Here is a 21,698-nt window from a genome sequence, read left to right on the forward strand (position 1 = left end):
TATTTTATTTGCACAGTGTCCTGACACATGGTTGGGTGCTCCTTGTTGCACAAACAGGCTCTGTTTGTAATCAGAAACATCATTAAAAAATGGCTTGTTATGCTGTATTCCAGTCTAATCAGGTTTACACGTGCCAAGACTTTGGCCATGGATCTAAACATATTAAAGAATGAAATATCTGTGCTTTATAAGGCACGTTTTAATATCATTGCTTTGTCTAACAGGTGAAATCATCTCCGAGTTCATTTTTTCCAGGGCTGCAAGGCTGAAGCATCTCTCTGGGCTCAGCAGAATGGCTCTGGCCCCAGGTCCACCCCCTCAGCACCCCCTACACCCTGTGGGAAGCTCTCAGCTGGGACACAAAACCTGCTTGCTCAAGGTGAGATCCCTTGTCAGCCAGAGAGCACTTAGGTATCACCTATGCAGAGCAAAGGCAGTGCAGAGTTTCCTAATTTCTGCTGGAAAAACAAATGGGCTGGAGGCTCACTTTGACCACCAAGGACTTGGCTAAGTCTGGACTTGGATGCAGGTGCTCACACATTTTTAGGGCTACGATTTTAGGGTCCTGATCCTTCACTCTCTGGCCCAGGATCTAGTCTTCCATTTACTCTGTTTAATTGCCTCCTGCCTCTATTTTATTTTGTAGTTTTTGGTGTGTGTGTGGAGTTACTGGTGCCAAACTGGCTCTCTCCCTGGCAGGGCACTGGGATGCAGCAGGGACACCTCTCCAAACTTGGGAATGAAGAATTTTAGCACAGAAAGAAAAGGTATTTAAAAAAAAAAAATCAAAGGATAAACAGAAAAGATTAATGTTCACAGTATTATTAAGCTTCAAACCCCTATATGTAGATGTAAATATGAAGAATAAAGAGGAAATATAAGAGAAATCCCAGAGAGATACAAAGTCTGTTACTTTGTCTTCTGCCATAACTTCCCCCAGGTCTGCTAGCCTGAGTCTAAACCAACATCAGGCCTCAAAAGGACTCATAAATCTAGGATTTGAGATACTGCTTTTTAAAAGCTGAAGAAAATGCAAAATCAGAGTAGAGTCCTAAGTGGTAATTTATTTAGGAGCAACACAGGAAAAAGCCAAACCTGAAAACCTGCTCTGGGTAAGTATTTGATTCCTTTTTTAAAATTCTTTTTCAGAAAATGCAGTATACGTTTTTAAAAGTACAGAAATGCTGATAGGAAGGTATTTACCAGGTTTCCTTTAGAAAGAATATTTCCAGGAAGAATTTCATGGGGGAGTCCAATTAGCTTTTTTTGTAGCTGCAAAACTCTTCACAAAACCATCTCCCTAAGTTCTTGTGCATTGAGCAGTTCAAGTGAAAATCTGTCAGTGCAACTGAATTAAAACCATAGAGCCAAGGTCTCTCCTAGTATAAATCATGTACATTGCTATAATAAAACAACATACACCAGAAGCAATTCTTCACACCACTGAGTTTTTGGCATGGGAGCTGGTCCCAGAATCCAAATCTTACTGCTTCAGCTTCCATATTTCATAATGTGTCGGAAAACCTAAACTACAATATGCTGTAATAATTCTGTGACATTTGAGAATAGAATAAATGTGACTTGGGATCTAAAGAAAAGCGAAAATAAGTTGGGATTTATCATATTTTTCTTTTTTAATGGTTTTGGTCATGCTAGTAAATGGCATTTTCCCATCTGTAAAATGAAGTGGAGGTATTGTGCCATGTCCTGATTTTACCAGTCGAAGCCTCTTTTCTTTTTTTCAAAGTCATAAAGTATATGTCAAGCACTCTGAGCAACTCCTTTATGCCTTGCTTGCCGTGCTGCAATTAGTATCACACTGTGTCATATTCGAAGCTCAGTGACTGTTAAATGTGCTATGCCTGCATCACACTAACTGCTATATCAGTCATTTTCGATGACCCCCTTGAAAATTGCTGCCAAAAGTTTATATGTCAGAAACCACTTTCAAAATGCTTATGAAGTGAAGAATTTTCACAGCTCTTTACCTACTCAAATACTAAAAACTGTCAGTCAACGAATTCAGGCTCGACAGTTTATATTCCAAGACATACCATTTGAAGATTTGCTTGAGAAATTATTCCTATCATCTGTCAGCAAGTGGCTTCTGTGTTTAGTCAGTTGTTCACTCTTATATTGTAATGACCACTGTAAGTTGCTACAAAAGACCTGCCAGAACCCTGGGTATTGTTTTTATATGGGGTGAGCCAGGGACATCTACATCAGCAGTGTCTTCAGTCCCAAGTGATAGCAAAAAAATATGATCCAGGTACTAAACACCAGAGATTTATTTACAGAGCAGTTAACATCTGATGAAACTTTTAGAGAAGGGAGATTAGGAGTTTAAGTTTTAAGAATTTGAACTGTGAACTTATTCCATATGTCCACTGCCAAGGGTGAGGTTTGATTTATGGCTGAATCTCTATTTCTTTTAATTTCCTGGAAAAATACAGTAATCTGACACAGGTGAGACTTTAGTAATATGGCTGAGGTCCAAGCCTAAGCCTACAACATCCATAGGCTAGATTCTTTATTTTATAAAAGCTGCATAGCCATCACCATAGTGCCAAGAGCCAACATCTACAGTGAACTGCTATAATTTAAAAATGAGTCACTCGTTCATTTTTAACTGAATCAACATCCTGCACAATGAATGGCTAAAGTGCAACAGGACTTTCTGTGCCAACCTGTATCAAACTTTTCTACTTCCTTTCTCCATAACACATAGGAGTTTCCTCAGTGCCATTGGTCTTTCTGCTCAGCTTCAGCAGGTGGGGGATCTAAGCCTTGGGCATTATTCAGAAAGCAAACTGATCAGTTCTGAAGGCTGTCAACAGGACCTACCTGACAGACCTGCTCAAGGCATAATAAATGTCTGTCTTTGTGACTGGGTTCTTCACAAAACAAAGTCATAGAAGAATTACACTGCAGTCATCTGTCTTTTATACAGGAGAAGACAGGTTCAGTGCTCTCTTCATTCTCAAAGGATTTAACTTCCTTTTCTTTACTTTCCATGAGATGACCCAAGCTTTAGGCCAAATGCCTAAGGCCTTTGTGTCCTGTCCCAGTAAGAGGGAAATTCAAACAGAAAAGAGGAATATCTGTGTCCTTGTCTTTTGATTGCTGCTGTGTTTTACATGAAACTCTCACTGGATTAAAAAAAAAAAAGATAGAACTGAAAAATGACTGCAACCTACCCTCTATGTGTTAATTATGGAGATATTTATAGCTCTGTTATGGGTGCTGCCTCATTTTCCTAGTAAGACAACTGTCACTAAAAAAGAACTAAAAGAGGTTTCTTCCTTGTTCAAAGCTGTCTTTTCCTCCTATGAAATGGGTTTTGTAGATCCAGAAGAGCAAGTCAGCCAGCAGGTTGTTCTGTCTGGTGCTGCCTTGCTTCCTGCAGTGAGGAGATGCAACTTCCAGACATCTGTCCCCACCAAAAAAGTGCCAATGGCATCTTTGCATGCAAAGGATGAGCTGTATCACAGAGCTGGTATTATAAGCTGGTATTATATATATTATAAGTCCTTGTTATGAGGACTTTGCTATATAGTCCTTATAAGCATTGGCATGTTTCCAAATATATGTACGTGTATCAACATTTATGGCTATAAAAATAGAAGTATAAAAAAGGGGCCTAGATGATGTTAAATGAGTGCATAAACCATGCATGTGAATGGCAACATCTTCACTAAGTTTCATGGGCATTCAAGCAGGCACTCCCTAGAAAAAGAGATTTTGAGATTCTGTGCTGGGCATGGAGAGTTCTGGGAATAGATTGCCCTTGGACAGGAACAGAGACAAAAGCATTTCCCACAGTCTGTTCTCCTTTTTCTGTCGTCTTTTGAGGAGCCTTTTTGCTGTCTGGCTTAACCATTTTAAACACCAAGCCTTTGGAGAGTGTTTAACTTTTAACCTCTAACTTGATCCTTGTTTCCTTGACCTGTCTCAGCATGTTGCTTTCAGAAATACTCCAAAACACAGGGAACCTGCAGAGGAATTTCTCCAAGAATGGAGCCTGTAAATTTTTAATAGCATGACATGAGAATCGGTTGTATCTAATGTTCAGTTTAGACACTTCCCCTTTGGTGTTATAAATGGGTGTTGATCTACTATTACAGGCAAGTGAAAGTATGATTTAGTCAGAAACAACTATATTGCAAGGGTGTGACTGCTTTCAGCTGTCTTCTACCTGTATGACAGCAATCTAAAATAAATGACTGCTAAATTGATACTGTAAGGGAAATGAGAGTAGGATCTCTCATTGGTCAATAGGTATGATAGTGTTTGGGATTTCATCAAATTTATTGCTGAATGCAAAATCTTAGTTTGGCTGTTAGGAATTCTGGGTTTTTGTCTTGTGGGTTTTCATTGTTGGTTGTTTTTGTTGTTTTTTTTTTTTCCCCAGAGAATCCCAGAAAACACCACAGAAAGCCTGTGACCACAGAATTTACTACAAAGCTTTTGAGGTTCTTGACTTTCTCTGAGTTGCCCATCAAGGAAACAAACCAAATCAGATTAGAAGGCTGAATCTTAACAAAATTGGACTCCTTAACCACTTGTGTTATCCACCATTGCTGGAATGATAAATCTGCTTGAGAACACAGGAATCATTTTACTCTTTGTAGATGCTTTTCAAGGAGTTATGTGCCAAGTGCATAATGGAAATATGTGTATTTCCCTAAGTACACAAAATGATGATACCTTCAATATGAAGACCATCACCAGCCCTGATCCTCAGGCTAAAGCAGAATTGTTTGAGAAGATGTCTTAGTAGGATGACAAAAGCAGGTCAGAAGTGTTGAAAAATAATTCTGCCATGAGTAGTGTAGGCTGTTGTAACACATAATTTTTTCTTGATTAAATTGTATAAGCTAAATAAGCAAGCTTCATGTAGGCTGGGCTAATTTAAGAATAGGACCTGTAGTGTTATTAAAAGTGGTCCTTCATAAGTAAAAATACCATCTACACAGTATTTGTTGTATTGCATTTCTGGCTACAGGGCTACTCTTATCTTTGTTTCTATTTTGATCATACGTCAGTGTGAAAAAGGTCTGGGTTGTCACTGATCCTGACAGACTGTAATTCTACTTGTAATTCCTGTAGTTATTCCTGCAGTCACATCAAATTCCTGGATGAGTTTAAAATCCTACTGCTGCTTTTGAAGTTCATGGTTGGTGGATAAAATGGTGAGCAGAGAGGTGTCTCAAACAATTGTTTAATGGTGGGATCACAATACACTGTCAGTGGGTCATGTGTACAACAAAATATCCACATTTGCTATTTAACTTGGACCTGTCCACACCCTGCCTTGGAACTTAGGAATTTGTTGGGGGGTTTTTGTAAACTGTAGGAGTTAGCTTTATCTGAGTGCTGATTTCTCAGGTAATTTCTTAACTGTTATCCAGAGAATGATTGGTTTTTCAAACCAGTTTAAATCCTTTGCCTTCTCATTTTCTCAGTGCTTTTCCTCTTTGCCAGCCTGGTTGGGTGAGTTCAAGCAGGGGTCAGTGAGCCCTTGGGATGCCTCTCAAGTGTTGCTAGATGGGAAATCATCTGAAGGTGTTGCATTCTTCTCCACTCACAGGAATCAACCTTTGTTAGGTTAAGGCTTTATATTTCAGAGAGATTTGAGGTGTTGTCTTACCTCAAATACTCGGTGGTTGAGAATTTCCTCTGACACTCTCATAATACTGGTAAACTGTGTTAAAGAGTATGAGGGTGCTAATTTCTACAGCACAGTTTGCTAGAATTTATCTGTTAATCCCAAAATGTCAGAAGCCTTGTACATGATAACAGAAATATTTCTGTGGTCCTTTTCAGATCTAACAGTCAGGCTGAATTCTCTGAGTGCTGTACTACTTTTTCTTGTAAAGAGCCCTGGATACTACTTCAAAATAAGCAAAGCAACTCACTTCTAAAGTTGGCCAGCCTGTATTTTATTCAGGATACTCTTTTGCCCATGTCCTGTACCTGAGGATGTTCAGGGAAAGCACATCCTTAGTCAGTGCTCCTTTGATGTTGTAAGCCTTGCAAAGTACAACTGACCCAGCTGGGTTGAGGGGGTGGAGAAGGGAGAAATCTAGAAACCATTCTAGAAATCATATTTCAATTGCTGGAGTCTCCAAACACAGCTTATCTCTGGTTGGTCTCACCCCTTAGTTGTAGAGTTATCTTTTTGTCCCCTCAAATCCCTATGGCTGTTACAATTCCAGCCTAGTTAATTTCCTTTATGCTCTGGGAGAAGTTAAATCAGTGTTTTGCGAAATATGTTTAAATTAAGTGAATAAGTTAATAATCAGGTTGTTGCCTGACCACTTCAGTCAGCAGTTTGTTTTGTGGCTGTCTTACTACAAAAAAAAAAAAGGTTAAATGTATTTGTGTGGAGATGGATTTGTTTTCTGACTTCTCTTGGAGCAACATCTCTATTTCCCTTATCAGTGGTTTCTGATGTTTTGATACCCCAAGGAGAAAACAATTCTGGTGGGCTTTGTTTGGTGTTTTTCCTTTTCCCCCTGTTCTTCTGGGGTTGTCTTATTTTCCTGCTCCGTTTTACTCCCTGCATTTTCTTCTCCCCCCCGCCCTTTCTTTATTCTTATTTTCTTTATTGTTGTTATAATTTCTTTGGGTTTTTTTCTGCTCCAGAACTTGAAAGATGTTAGATTTTGTCAGAGGAAAAGATGGAATGCTCTAGACTTGCTAGAGAAAAGTACTTTTTTATGCTGTCCATCTCTGTAACAGGGTGAACAATTCCTGGAATCTTTCTTTTTTAAACTCCTTTAAAATCCAGCCATGACAGTGCTTAGTCCTCCCTGCTCTTCCAGTGGCAATGAGATTTTTGGTGGATCTTCTCTCTGTTTTCTTGAGAGAGAATGAAATGTTGAAAAAAAAAATTAAATTGTTCATTAATTGGAGAAAGTTAGAGGTTTACTAAGTGATTAGCCAGCTCAGTTATTGCTTGTGATCCTTGCTTCATGCTATTGCTCAAATTTCATTAGAAGCTGCTTTTCATTCAAGTTAAATTATCCCTTAAAATCCCTATAAAATCAGAAGACACACATGCTTGAAATGTTTTTCTTCTATTAAAGCGCCCAGTGCACAAATGAAGCTGACTTTCAGATTATGATTTGCACAGTACTGTATAATATAAATGCATCTGAAATTTATAATGTGCCACGAACTGTTTAATGTTCAACACTTAAACTGCTGTGTTTCCACAGCAAGCTGTAATAACTAAGGATTTAGTACAGGATCTGATATCTGGACAGTTATTAACATTGTTTTCTTAGTATTTTACTGCCTGCTTGTAAACACTAGTTCATTGAAATGTACCTACATGGTCATATAAACTCTGAAAAAGAACAGGTTGTTTTCTTTGCCAGAGGTACTGCAGATGTAGATGAAAAAGTCTGGACCTTGAACTTAAACATTCAGTCCTATATACACAAAAAAGTAAATCCCCTCCTACCACCATTTTGACCTTGTGTAGCTGTTCAGGTTTTTGACAAACAGCCAGGGGAAGTTGCTGCTCTGGAGATCTGGTTTGTTTGAGTTGGGTTTTAAAACTCTGTAATTCCCTTTAAAGAACTTGGGTTCCCTTCCTCCCCCCTGTATAATCTGTAAAAAGGAGGAAGGACACTTCAATGTACAGTGTTATTTTTACTGCTGGATCTTGTGCCAACAGAAATGCAGGGTTTAATTTTATTAGACTCTGGAGATTAAAAATACCATAAGAATCTCAGTAAATGGTTATTACTTGATATATTCATGTTTCAAAGTAAGCATCTCCTCTGATCTTATTTGAGTATATTTTAAGACTCGTCCTTTCACTCTTTATCACCTTAGACAAAGATTTTAGGCAAGGCTTTAGCAGCTGTACAAAACAAAACCAGTCAAACAAAAAAACATAGGATAACACTTGCCTAGGTGTTGAAGCCAGTGAAGTGTAATGCTAACTGGGAAAAAGAAATTACAGCTCATCCAATATTCAGAAATTAGGGTGGGATGTGAAGGATTTACCTTCATTCACCTAATTGAGCAAATCCTAGCTGACTTGACAGACAATCCTTATCAGCCTCCACAGTGTTGGGGTTTTTTTGTGAAAGAAACCTACCTTGTTCACCAGGAATGGGGAAAATGAAGAAAATTAGCAGCTGTTTTGGGAGGGAGCATGTCATGCCTTAAGCTGCCAGCTCGGCAGGATTAAGTCCAGAATCTGTACAAATAAAAGAAGCTTTCATGTGCTTTTTGTACAAACCTTCACTTTCTAAGGTGGGACCTATATTTTGAGACTTAGTCTATAAGTGCTTCTTCTGTAATCCATGGCATGTGTCTTCCTGCTCCCTATCTAATATTCTTTGGCTAGATCAGGTGTTTCAGAGCTCCTTTTTGGATGTTCTTCTCACTTTTCTCATAAAGGTGAGTACCTGGCAAATGGAGTCTGGTTCTAACCTGGTCAAAGGTCCTTCCTAGTTGCTTTTTCTCTAAAAAATTTGCCCTAATAGGAGAAATTTCTAATTAAATTAGTTCTCTAGCAAACCTCCAACACTCTGAAGCTGCTTCACATATACATTTCTGTTAGAATTTTGGACACCTGACTATTACAACCTATTTGATAGGGCTTTAGATAAACATATCCCAGATATGGCAGAGAAGGCATCATCCATTTCTGGCCCTTCTGAAAAGTTCAGACACACAAAGGCAGTTTTAATATTTTGAATAAATTGAACCTTGGGAAAAAAATAATGGAACAAAACATCACAGTAAAAAGTAGAACATTACCTTAATAAAAGAGAAAGTGAGAAGACCTACTAGACTCCTTACTACTTTCATAGGCTCCCCAGGCCAAACATGAAGCAGTTTATTTTTTTTTGTTTGTGGGTGTGTGTGTGTGTGTGTGTGTGTTAGATGGAAAGGAAGTTCCAAAGAATTCTTACTGGTCCTATTTTTAATTTTTTTTCAATCTTCTACAGTATTCAAAATACACATGCCAATGTTAGAAAATGACTGTAAAAAAGACCAGTCACCTGCAGAAGAACCGTGATTTATTTTTAGCATTATGGAACTTAACTCGTCTTTCAAAAGGCAATTTCATTTTTAGTTAACACGAGTAGGTATTTTCTACATTTACAGGTAGAATAGACTTTGCAGTCTCTCTGCCAGCAGTCTGTTTTACTACTAGGTTTGATTCATCCACTTGTACATGAAAAGAGTGAGCACAGAATGAGTCTCTGATTCAGGCTGTAGCTATTTTTAGGTACAGTGAGTGTATCTATCGCTTATTCTGAGTTTATACTAAATGCAGATGCCAAAGGAACTGTAACCAAACGACTATGGATGATGCAACAAAGACACAGAGCACCTCATTCACAAGTCAATAGCACTGTTTGCCTTTTACCCTTTAGAATGATGTTTAAAGAGTCTTAACAAGGTCTAAAAGGGCTTTGGTAGTTCTGTTTTATTGGGTTTTTTTTTTCCAGTAAAGCACAGAAGTGTCAGATAACAAAGTTTTAATGAAACATGAGAAGGATGTGATCCTTTTTAGTGAAGTTTTTTTTTCTTCATGTTTCTGCTCCTTGGCTAAATAGATCAGCTGGTGTGTGTGTATATATATATTCTATTATGTGGCAGGAGATATGTTTAAATACCAGCTATTTATCCCACTCTATTGTAGAATGACATGGGGTCTCCCATGCACATAATAAAAGAATGCAGAGGGGCTTTGAGCAGATTCCAAGTATTTGAGTACTCCTCAGTTGCTCTTCAGCACTGCAGCTGATTTCCTTTCACTCTCAGATGCCCAATCTAAATGTGCAGCCAAAGCCATATTGTTTTGGGTTTGGTTTTTTTTTTTTTTTGTTTTGTTTTTTTTTTTGCAAAGACTGCTCTTGCTCCAACAGCATTGTAAGAACAGGGGCCAAAGTTCTGATGGCTCCATCATCTCTTTTAAGACAGAGGTGAATTTTGCAAACCATGATTTTGCCAGAGAAAGGCATGATTAAATGACCATGCCATTTTAAAACTACTGAGCTAGGACTTGAAGGACTGCACTCTAATATCTGAGATTTGTTTTCTGACATTCTAGGGTTAGGGTATGTAAATCCTGTGCTTTTAGTAGGCTGGTTTGGTATCATCATTTGGCACAAATTTGTTAATCTGTATCACTAAATTAAAATTCCAGGTGTGCTGGTGTTTTCTTCTGCACACATATATTTAAGGCAGAAAAGTGCTGGTAGGGATTTCATTAACATAAATGACAATGACACATGAAGAATTAGAGCCTGCTGTCTAGGTAAAGACAATACCACAGGGAGAAATATTTTTCAAACCTGCCAGTATAGGATTAAAGTGAAAAAAAACCTCTCATAATTATCTTCACTGTGAACTTGTTTCTCATATCAGCATCTTATTTTAAAATACACAGGCATGGTTAAAGAATAAATCCACTTAAAGTATGCAAAATGTGTATTATTACAGCTCATTAGTGCTTGATGATCATTCTAAATGCAGAAGGTGCCATCATCCTGCTTCTGAGATCCTAAAGGAGTTTGGGCAGGAAAGAGAGAAAGTAGAAACAGAGTGGGCTGTGAAGGACTCATAATCTCCTTGATCACTCCTGTGGACCATCATTTACACTTCAAACCTGAGAGCTTAAAACCTTAGCACACAAGAAAAATCTGTGCTGCTCCACCACAGGTGAAAAATTTGCTTTCTATAGCTGATTCTCAGCTTTAGCCTTGAGCCTTGTCATCAAGTCCATAAGAAATCAGCATCTTTCTTGGCTGACAAATTCAGCTGGAGCTTTTTGGGAGTGAAGTGATGGTAACTAGCACAAGAAGGTATTTACAAATGCTGTAGCACATGTGCTGATACGGAAAAAATTACTAGCTTTACAGGTATCACTTCTTCTTTTCTAGCCTAGTTATTGTTTTGAAAGCTCTTGTAATTGCTAAAATTGGTACAGCTCCATTACTATCTTTTTGTTGTTGTTTTAAGGCCAAGGTTTCTCTTGATTTTGCTGTTTTGCCTAGAAAGAAGTTTGGTCTTGATAGCTGATGATTTCTCCACTGTCAGGAAAGCCTAACCTGCAAGGGAGAAGGTTAAACTTAGCATAGGTGCACATATATAAATGTTGGGTGGAGGAATATAAACCTTGAACAGAGTACTCCTCTTTTACTAAGGAACAAACAAACAGACCCCAAAAAATCCTAAAGTCCTCTTTCACCTCTGCTAGCATGGATTTCTGAGCTATCTTGGAAACATATGACAGCAAAAGGATCTTAAATTCCATTTGTGTTTAATTTGCATTGAGCCATGACCATGTGAATTAATAACATATGAAAGTAAAAAGGATACATAAGTCCAGTTCATTCAAGCCTCAAAAGTACACTTGAGTTTTATGCATCTGCATTTTGTATTTTATTTTTCATGTTGCCATTTTCAAGATGAAAAAAAGTTGTAAAGCATAAAATTATCCCCATATATTTAGCTGCATTAGCACTCATAAAGGTGCCTCTCTGAATAGAAATTTAATAAATAATCGAGGCACCACTGTGTGTTACCTATTTTCTAATGATCTACTATATATTCAGTAAAATAAATATTATAAAGTATTTTGGTATCTCTTATATATATTTATTATATTTTACTTTTTTCCCAACTGTTCCTGTTGTGTTCTAGCTTAATATTTTCTTGAAGGTTGAAAGGACAAGAAATAACATACTGTAAATCTGTTGGCTCTTACTTGATAAATTATAAAAAACTTTTGATCTTTTGATCTTGAAACAACATAACCTAAAAGCCTTTTCCTTTTGGCTGGAATCCCAGACTCCAAATGTCATTCAAAGGATACATTTTCATGATAAACTGTTTGATACTCTACATCCTTGTATAAATTAGTATTTTTTTTCTATTTTGTTTGTAATATTGATGCTTACCACGAGCTTTCTCATATCCAACTTAAATTATTTAATTCAGGCTATACAAGATTGGATATTTAAAACAAAAAGTTTTTCCAAAAACAAATACCAGAACTTACAGAAGTGAAATTTAAAGTAGACACAAATTAATCTTTCTCTGTGGTTTGATGAAACGAAATAATTTTGAATTAAACGTGGTGCTACACCATAGCTGAGAAGAAAGATGGAAGTTTGAAAGACATCCAGAACAGTTAGCAATTAGTATTAGAAAAAATATTTTGCTCAAGTTGACTTGAGATAGGTAACAAAACCCAAGATTTTTCATTTCCTTTCCTCTTTATGGCTTATTATCCACATCTAATTCTGTTTTTTAACAGAAAAACAGAATTCATTTTACTCTTGAAGGCAAATTCCTTTGGCAATAGTGGAACTGTGAATAAATAGTGAAGATACATGGTGGTGTATATATAAAAAAATTATTAAATCCTTGTCGTCCAGTATGTCATTACATGTGAGTCAAGAAAATATTTGGCTTCAATCAGCTTTAATTTAATGGGAAGAGTAGCAAGTTGATTTACTACAAATTGTTTTAATATTACTGCATAATACAGCCTTGCAAAATTGTCACAAAAATTTACTGGTATGGATGAAAATATTTATTTGTCTGCCTTTTTTTTACAGTAATCAATCATGGTGGTGAATCAATTTTTTTTCACTGCATTGCCAAATATGATTCATTTCAGCAAGTTGAATAAGCAACAATTTGCTAAACTGCTATACTGTAAATACTTATTCCATATACTTGTCTTTTTAAAAATAAATTGTGTGTTGTAACTCCGTAGCTTTCTTGTGTGTTGGGGATGTAATCAACACCGAAATTGAAATAGAATGCAGGAGGATTACACAAAAATGACAATTGTAAATGGCACAAACTTTTTTGATTTTTCTTTATTTTTTTAATTTTAGCACAAGCTGAAACAGAGGAAGTTTCTGATTACAAAGCCCAGCCCTCCATCAAACACTTTTGTGCACTTTGGGTGGTTCAGCTCCTTGGCGTCCTGGACCTGCAGTGGCACTCCACAGGTAAGGCTGAGAAATTGCAAGTTGCCCTAAAATTCTAGGATGCTTTTTACATTGTAAAGAATCTGAAGCCTAAAAAATTAGGTCTCTGTTGATGCCCTCTGTGTCTTTAACCTGTAATGATGGCATTAGCTTTGACAAAACCAAACCAGTGTGGGCATGAACCACTATTCCACTTGAACCTTCCTAGGATCTGGAGTAATTTTCCAAAGTTAAACTGTGCTCATTCATGGGTGTAGATGTATAGCAAAAAAAAAAAAAAAAACCATGTCTTTCATCTGCTAGATTTAGTAGCTATTCACATACCAGTAAACAGCTCCTTCAATACTGATTGAAGGTAGTTAGTTTTAACTACATTGTTGAAAGCATTCTGCATCTCAGTAAAATTAACATGGAAATCCTTTTTGATGCCAACCAAAATTTTTTATTAATTTTTCATTCGATGGTTTATAGCTGGTTGGGATGCTGGAGAGGGACTCTGTTGCGGGAAGATCCCTGTCAGTGACAGGGAATTAAGGTGGGGAAGAATCTTCTGGGTTTTTAGAAGTCAGAGAAGACTGAAAGTAGGAAAACTCAGCCAGAGGAAGCAAAAGGCAATTTTCAACAAGTATTTATTGGACCTGGAGTTCATAAGAATGGTCAGAGTTGTTGAAATTAATTATGAAAATCAAATTACTCTACGTAATGTACTATATATGACAACAAGCTGGCTTTACCATTGAAGAGGAGGGGAATGAAAAGCAACAAAACCAGCCCCTTATTTGCACAACCAGAAGAATTTTTTGTTGTGGAATGTAAGTCAATGACTGAAAAAATAATGAATGCAGCTATATGAGAGTTTATGACAGCAATTACATCTGCCAAAGGGTGGAATATTTTCCCACATTCAGGTGGGCAATGCCAGAACTGAAGATTAGCTTTAGATCAGGGATATATTGTATAATTTTCTCTTTGGCATCGCTGATTTAAATATAGGAATTGAGCTATGCAGGAGTGGGAAGCAGATAAACTATCATTAGCATCATTCTAGTAACACCAGCTGCAGTGAATACCAAACAGGTTTATACTTAGCAAGGGAAAGTAAATGTAGCTGCACTCAGATTTGAGCATCTATTAACAGCTTGTCCAGTGGCTGAGATTAGTCTCCCATCAGTTGATATGTTTCACTCACAAAAGGTTCTGCTTAACATTAAGATAATCACTGTTTATGAAAAGAAGAAAATCAAAACTATGTGCAATAAATCAGACTGCCCTATAGGATACTAGGTCCATGCCTGGTCGTATATAGAATTTATTACTTCCTTCCTCAACACACAAGATGAACTTTCAACAGATCCGGCATTTAAACCTAAAATTTAGTTTGTGCTATTGCCAGATAGCCTTTTGCTGCTGTGGAAAGCATTTCAGCTCATGATGCACAAGATATAACCTCTTCTGAATTTCCCACAAAACAAGCAAAAAAAGGTACAGTTTTCAGAATTTGCTACCAGGCTAGAACACACAAGTATTTTTCAGTATGAATCAATGCACAGTAATACATGAGTTACTAATGTAATTTCAGCCATCCTAGCACCATCTTTTCTTGCACTGTGAAGTTTTTGAGTTAGTTTCTTTTAGGCTTCAGTCCCTACTTACAGCATTGTTCTGGGTTTCAGTGGTTTGGATTGAGAGGGTAACCTCTCTGTTTTACTGCTCCCATCTGATGTGTGGCTGCAGGACAGTGTCACTGTCCCTTCCCTTAGGAACAATTGTGCAGCTCAGAGTGGAGCATGGTCTGGTTTTCATCCCAGTATGGTGAGTGTGAGTTGCTCTGGACTAGGATATAGGTGAGTCCACTGATTAGGAGCTGTGTTCAGCAGTGCAAAACTGACTGGGAAATATATGTAGGTCCTTTCCTAGTGAAATTCTGAGGCCAAGACATGAACAAATCAAGCATTCAGAAAACCCTTGAAAGTAAATGCTTAAAAACAGCTAACTTCTTTATGATTTCAATGTCTGCGTAATGTGCTTACCTCAACATCAGCTTCAAGTTGTACTGATTTAGAAAGAAGGTGGAGCTGTTAATTGTTTTGTATCATTTTGCCAGTAATTATGGTGTTGGAGAATTCATGGATATTTTCTCACAGGAAAGCAAAAAACAATCTTTCCTGGAAATGTCTTCAGCTGCAATAGCAGTAGACTGAACTTGAGCTTTTCAGGGGCAGTGATAAAACAGGTATTGACTTCTGTGATTCAGAGAGTGATATTTAGATACCGGATAGAAAAAAAAAGTCAAAGTTTCAGCTTTGACTGGCTTGCCTAATGGAATCAGAGGTTAAATATAGTCTTGGTGGTGAAGAAATTCAAGTAACTCCGAGTTTGCTCAGAGATCATTCAACACATGGTAATTCATTAGAAATCTTCTCTGAGAATTGTGTCCTAACCTCTTATTTCACATGGATCAGCTGCAGTGGTACTGCCAAATCCTTTGACAACTAAACCAGTTTTAACAATTTTAATTGTCAAGCAAAATACATTTTAAAAACATAACGATTGACATAAAGTAAATGATCATTTCATCTACATCATAATACTAGGATTATACATACTGATTTCAGGCATATTTATTTCCATAAAGAAAACCATTGGATGCTTCTGTCACCATAATCTTAGGAACTTTCTGGACCCTGTCCTTTGTTTAATTGATTGACTGCAATTATTGGAACATTACACCATGTAGCATTTTTCTATTCTGCTTCTCAAGGGACTCATGGAAATTAAAAAAATATTTAGCACAAAAACGTTACTATTTCTGAAAAGAACAAAAAAGAATGTATTTAAAAGTGAGTCTTCTCTGTGCATTAGTTCTGGGTATAATCTTGAGAAACTTTGTGTAGTAAGAAGAAGAAAGTGGAGATTTATAAATTAAGTGTAGGATTCAGATGAAACTGGTTTTGCTTCCTGTTTATATTATATAGGGGAAATTGGAGAAGAGAAAGCTTTGTTCAATTCCTTTTTCTGTTTCAGGATATAACTAAAATAGCTTGTCCCTGGCTTTTGAGAGTTTGAGGGGTTGTAGACTTCAGGCTTCATCTGTAAGCATGATGGAAACTCTGAAGCTGTTACAGTGGTACACATCATCACACACACACATCTGGGCTAGCAAAGTATTTTTGAGAAGAGTTCATGCTTAATTGGAGATATTTTGGAACTGTTCAATCTTAGGATCACAAAAAAATATTTCCATTAGAGTGGAATTAGCTGGACATTTTCCTAGGAAAAAAAGATGTTTTGCCTACATGAACTATAGCTGTGATCTTTCTTCTTCTATCTCTGAAAGCCAAATAGAAACTGTCTTCTTCAAACCTCACAGTCTTGACTATTAAAAGTGGTCTTAATAAGAAATACTTCTAATAATAGATAAATTTGATATTTCATGCCAGGTCATGTATTTCCCACCCTTCCAGGAAAACGTGGTGTGGAGGAATAAGAAGAAATAAAAAAAAAAAAAAAGTAAGTGCCATGTTTAATCTCTGGTGGAGACAGGAACATAAAAATCTTCTCTCGTCTCTATAAAAATGAGTGGAGCTACTTGTCCTACAGAGTTAAATTTAACATTGAAAACACTGCTGAAACAAGTGTACTGTGCCTTGAAAAATTACTCAACCTTACCTACAAGTAATTTTTCATCTACTTCAGTCACCAGTTCACTTCTGTTTGGACACAGGATTAAGGCAGAAATATGAAGCAAAGATTGTTGCTTTGATCATTCTTCAGCTGTTTCTTATCTCATCTTCTGAGAATTTTGCACATTGTCAGGGTGGATGCAGCCAGAGAGTGTGGTCAATGTGTTTGTGTCCAGGCTGAGGCTGGTGAGGAGTGGAATTCCTCAAGGTTCCTTACTGGCCTCTCTGGGGTGTGTATTGTAAGGCTGCACAGCCTTGCATTGTGGAAACAGAGTAGAAAGTCTCTATTAGGACTGTCAGTTGCAAAATAAAATCCCTGTGAAAACGTGATTCAAAATAGCTGAACTAAATTTGTGATATAAAACCCAAAGGATTTCTCCATTAGAAAAGGATAAAAAATTGACAAGAAAGATCTAACAGGCAAGGTGAGGACATAGTAAAGTAGGCTTTCCTCATTAAAATAAGAACAACAAAAAAAACCACAAATAAACCAGCATAAATTATTCTTGGATTCCCTTTTCCCCACTAGCAGATGATAGTGGTTATACTAATTATATTTTCTGCAGAAGCTTACGAATAATGCATGAAATTGCAATATTGTTTCAGATTTTGTTTGTCAGATGTTAAAATCACAGAGACAAAGAGTTCATGTGAACTTTTTGAGAGCAGTAATCTCAGGAAAGGGGCAATCCAAGCTTGGTGTTGTTCTGGCATTACATTCCCTTTGCAGTAAAATGCTGAACAGATGTATCTGATAGCAGTTGTAACCTATTCAGGAGGAAGCCTGCCAGTGCTAACCTACCACTGGTAGAAAGCAATAAAATGTCTCTGGAACCTGTTCACTGCATATGGTTTGCCCGAGGTTACTGTCTTGCCTTTCTTACAATGTTACCCAATAAATCACAGAAAATACAGATTCATTTTGAACTTGAATGGAATAAGACAGTGGAAAAAAAAAGCCAAACAAAAAAACCCAAAGAGCAGATTGTGAGGACTGCTGCATATTTTGATTTCAGACATGAAATCGGCTATTTATAAGACTAAACTATTTAAAAAAAATGTCTAAAATAGTGCCACTGAAATGTTTCTCTTCTTGCTTAATATACTTATTTTCTTTTCAGACAGAAATGCTATTGCAGCCTACACTTATACAACATCTGCTGCGTTAATTATCAAGATATTACTAAGCCCTGAATTTCCTTACTCAAACATAATTCTCTGAAACATTACGGGAAACAATGGATTTAGGAGCATGTCACTTGGGGATTTGATGTACTGTTCAACTTAGATTCTTTCATTCTGGCCAGATGGAGTTCATAAGAAGCTGTGGGGGAGGAAGCCTCTAAACTATTGCCAAAAAGTCTTTACTGCACATGCAAGATTTGCAAAAATGGTGAAAGAGCAGGTTATCCAACAGCAGCCTGTAAGGAGAAAAAGCATAGGTTTTACATATAAATCAGTAATCACCTTAATGCAAAATCAAAGGTAAATGTTTCAGACAGGAGGAAGCATGTCCTCATACACTGCAGTTTCTATTTGAAATGAGACATTTGCTTAATCTGTGCCCATATCAGTTTCCACAATGATAGTACTTGAAATGCCATGGAGCAACAGGTAAGGGGTTGGAGTCTTCTTTTGCTATGTATTAAAAACAGGACTTCGAAAGATAAAACCAAGAAGAGAAAAACAGTCCAAAATTCTGCAAGTTGGATTTTAAATTCCTTACGTTTGGTGGGGGCAGAGGGAGAGGATTTGTTTTGGTTTACCTGAGGAGGGATTTGTATCATCTGCATCTGAGCCTGGCACCCTGACCTGCCTTTGAGACAAAAGAGATGAGCTGCCACCTTCAGTAAGCCAGATAAGTTGTTTGGATGATTCCTGTGCATGAGGAGAGCTGCTAAAGTTTCTGTTTCTCCATGGATGCCCCAGGAGAGGCAGTTTGGTGTTTGCATTGGCCAGGACAATCCTTGCCCATGGCCATGGTGTGTGGCACCATGGAGTTTGTGCTGTGAGCACAAATGAGCTGAGAGACAGCTCACCTTGTTTTCCTAATTTATTTCCTCGTTTACTCTGCTCATGATCCTCTTCAGAGAGTGTAAATTGTCCTGGAATTCAGCAGCCAGGAGCCAAGCCCAGGACAAATGGCATGTATGCTCATTTGGGTAATGGGGTGATTTACAGAGAGACTCATCCTTGGCTCAGGGTTTGCTCAGGGTAGGTGAAGCCTGGACCAACTTGTTAAACCTGCCTGCTCCTCAGACACACCTCATGGTGTGGACGAGTCCTTTGGATGTGCAGAGATTTCACAGGAATGAATTTGACTTAAGGTCAAAGAGATTTTTTTTTTTCCTCAGGTAATATATTAATTTATTGCACCATCTCTTATGTAGTAGGATACTGCTTGAAATAAGTATAACATTCTTTAGGCCTTCAGAAAATGTTTATTTAAAAAGGACTGGCTATATAAATTTAGGGAAAATATGAATTTATCAAGGGCTACAATTAAGATTCCTTTGCTTTTTTTGGCAGTTCTTCTTGAGGAACAGAAATTTTGCTCTTTTGGAACAATGAGCCTCATTCCTAGGGGTCATAAATCAAGTCAAAGTAGCCTGAGGGATTCATACCAGAGAATGATCTGCACCACCAGGTAAAATTATTCCCAAAGGAAGATTCTTGGTGTAATTCCAATGAATTCACTGAATAAATGTGTCCCTTTAATCATATATGAAATAATCCTGCTTCCTCATATGCAATGTCACTGGCTTGCAGACAGAGATTTCTAATATGCTCTTTCCTATCTATTCACTGACTGAATTAAAATGAATAAGATCCCTTCAGCTGATTTCCTTCTCTTACAAAGACAATATTATTACTTTGTTACTTTATACTACTTTTAAAATGGAAAGTAAATATTTTGCCAGTAAACAAAGATTAGGTTGCCTCAGTATACTTAAAATCTTTAAAAGATTTTATTAGAAAATGTATATACCTGTACAAAAGAGTTGTAAATGCAGTCTGTAGTGTAGCTTGAAAAAGTTACGTTCTTTATCTTTTAAATTATCATTTCTGTGTGTTAACCTAATATCCACAAAAAGATGGGAAAACCATAAGCCTTTGGAACAAAATAGGAAGTTAAGATATATGTTAGGAATTAATTTGGTCTTGCTTTTTCTTTTTCTCTGAAGGAAATAGAATATATTATAAACACATTCTTGGGTTTTTGTAGCGCTTGAAACTGCTGATGTTGTTTAGAACCACATTTCTTCTACTTCTGTGGCTGTGAAATGTAACAACAGTAATAATTTTTGCTTGAAAGTTATGGTCTTATTTATACAAAGAAACTGAGGCCCACGAAGAGCATTTACAGTCATGTCAAACTCCACAGAGACAGTTTGCCCTACACCAAAAATTAAAATTATGATGTAGATCTGCAGATACAATAAATAACAATTATGCTAAAGAACAATCATTTCTCCAACAAAAATAGATTTTGCTCTTTTCTCCTAGGGATTTATTTTGATCACGTAGAGTTCATAAATGAAATACCTGTGTTTGAAAACAGAAAATGTTTGCTTTCACAGTTTAGCAAGAAATTCAGATTTAAAGCTAGCTTGCATTTGAAAAAAACATGTAGTGAAGGTCAAAGGCAAGACATGGACAACTTCAAACTCACACAGGGTTTTTCCCAAAACTGTTTTGAAAAGGTTCTGATTTTACTCTTGATTCTCATTTCAATAAAAAGTTAATATACAATTAAATGCACAAAACCCATGTTTAAGGAACATGAAGGTTTTGACAAAACTGACAACAGACAGGAAATTTAAAGTTAAGGCTATAACTCTGGTTTTAAGTCATGTCATGGAAAACCAGAGAGCATTATAGATAGAGTGTCAGCCTTAGGTTTCAATTTCCTGGCTTTTGTCAGTTTATGTCACAACGTTAATTATGTTTAACATAACTTTTGGATTTCATTTCCTTGTCTGCTTTTCTGTAACGGCTTCTTCTCGCTGTTGTTGTTACAGGGAAAAATAAATTTCGTTACCATTAAGAAGTACATGTTATTTAGTAGAATGATTTTTCTATTTTTTTTTGAGTTCTGCTGGTGTAAGCATCTGTGTGGGACTGAGCTGCCACAAAAAAATACCCCTTTTTCTTAAAGCCATGATACATAACTTGGAAAGCCTATTTTTATATATCTCATTATTGCTAATTGAGAATTGTTATGATGAATTTGTTTTACCTGTTTATAGAAGATTGAGTTCTATGTATTTTTTCAAAAACTATTTGCATTTTTTTTTAAAGACACTAAAACAATTTGAAGAGTATAAAAGTTTGCAACCTACTACAATTTTAAGGCCAGAATAAGTATTTTAGGTCAAGAAAACTATAGTTTCTTAGGTGTTAGGACACTTTACAATCAGTGAGCCATGCTCTGCAAAACGGAGTTTAATCATTCCAGCCAACATAGTCACATTAACAGTCACAGTTTAATTCTCTATTCATTTTTATATTTCAATGGGAAAAAGAACCATTAATTTTAGGGCACTCTTCATTACAAAAAAACCCCAATAAATGTAATTATTTAAATTATGCTGTACATAAGGATGTTTGCTTAAGAACAATTGATTTTTACCTAAAGTGGAAATCCCATGTGCTGGGCATAAACCTAATCTCACTCTTTGAAGTGTCATATCTACCTTGGAGCTGAAGTCTTGTATCACACTGTCCTTAGAAACCTGGATGCAACACATTGACTTTCAAAGCATTTATTCCCAGCTTGCAGGCTCTTCAGGAGCTTATGTTTGGTGTGACTGATGAGAAGCCTTTAGATCTGAATTTTAACTGTGAATTTAGAAAAGGAATCTTTTAGGTGTGTAAATAAATAAATTTCCAACCTAAAAATTGCTGACAGCCTTCTGTCTTTTGCAGTTAAGTATTTTGTTACAACTGAATGGGACTTTTCTACTTCTGTTAGTGAAGCTGGACAGGCCAAAGTAGAATTCCTTGAAGAGCAGCAAATCTGGGATCCTTG

The 21,698-nt window shown here is 36.8% G+C and overlaps 1 long non-coding RNA gene across 2 annotated transcripts; it reads left to right on the forward strand.

The window, feature by feature from the left end:
* Positions 1 to 270: 270 nt before the first annotated feature.
* Positions 271 to 19,311, forward strand: LOC146445497 (uncharacterized). 2 transcript variants are annotated; one of them, XR_014852265.1, is made up of 4 exons: positions 271 to 379; positions 941 to 1,112; positions 12,888 to 13,004; positions 19,196 to 19,311. It is a non-coding gene; the product is annotated as an uncharacterized LOC146445497 (long non-coding RNA). The 2 variants fall into 2 exon arrangements; XR_014852261.1 differs by lacking the exon at positions 19,196 to 19,311 and adding an exon at positions 16,424 to 16,549.
* The last annotated feature ends 2,387 nt before the right edge of the window (positions 19,312 to 21,698 follow it).

This window comes from Lichenostomus cassidix, chromosome 1 (assembly GCF_008360975.1).
Source record: "Lichenostomus cassidix isolate B80296 chromosome 1, HeHo_3.0, whole genome shotgun sequence".
Lineage (NCBI taxonomy): Eukaryota > Metazoa > Chordata > Aves > Passeriformes > Meliphagidae > Lichenostomus > Lichenostomus cassidix.